Source organism: Theobroma umbraticum, unplaced genomic scaffold, assembly GCF_002168275.2.
Source record: "Theobroma umbraticum cultivar Fairchild unplaced genomic scaffold, ASM216827v3 scaffold_130.0, whole genome shotgun sequence".
NCBI lineage: Eukaryota > Viridiplantae > Streptophyta > Magnoliopsida > Malvales > Malvaceae > Theobroma > Theobroma umbraticum.
The window spans coordinates 793422-794423 of record NW_018397264.1 but is presented as its reverse complement, the minus strand read 5'-3'; positions in this window follow the sequence as shown (position 1 = coordinate 794423).

Below are 1002 nucleotides of genomic sequence, written 5' to 3'. Positions count from 1 at the left end.
AAAAGAAAATGTGGCACTTCAAGGATACAAAATAGAAACCTATAACATTGCACTAGGCATAAATGAGTTGATGCACAACATTACCAAGAGTATTACCCCATAATGTATGATGAACGCAACAAAAAGTTGAGGCAAGAATAGAGAGTCAAGGGATAAAGAGAGCAATAAGGCATAATGAACCACACAAACGAAAAGCAACGATCACCACCAAGTAGAAAGTGAAGAGAGTTTATCAACGCCATACCTTACCAAGGAGTCAGCAAAACAATTGCCTTCTCTGAAGATATAGGTAAAAGACATTGTAACAAGTGAGATGCATAATGAGTCAAGTCCATTAAAGATGTGCCATTTGTTCTTATGAGCATTGCTCAATGGATTTTACCCATGAAAAGGCGATTTTGGAGTCCAACTCAATGGTTAAGGGGCAGTTTGCATAAAAAGAGGCTGCAAAAAGGCACAAAGCTTTGAGAATAGCCATCTGCTCGGTGTGGTTTAAGTCAAGCAATTCAAATGGGCTGAAAAAAATGCCAACGACGAGCCCATCAAAGTTGCAAAGTAAGCCTCCGTAGCCTGCGAGACATGGCTTGCTTCTAGCCAAACCATCAACATTGAACTTATACTCTCCCAAAAGGGGTGGCATTCATGAAATACCTAAATGATGATGAAAGGGAGTTCTCCTTATGAAGGAATTGCATGGTTCCGAACACCAATTCTAGTCATCAATAGCATCATCACCTTCACAAGCACGTATCCAAAACGTAAGTCATAATTTGATAAGGTAAAAGATTTGGAAACTGTCCCATAACTTGGAGTTGAAAATTAAGTCCTTATGTACCAACCATAAAAACCATAGAGTTGCATGTAAACAATCAACCATCTTTTGCGAAAAATGCCACTAAACAAGCAACCAACACATGCTTGCAAAAAAGAAGAGATTGAGTGAGGCATGTGCCAAGAAATGCCCCACCATTAAAGGACAAAGCCCTAGACAAGTCAGCTAAA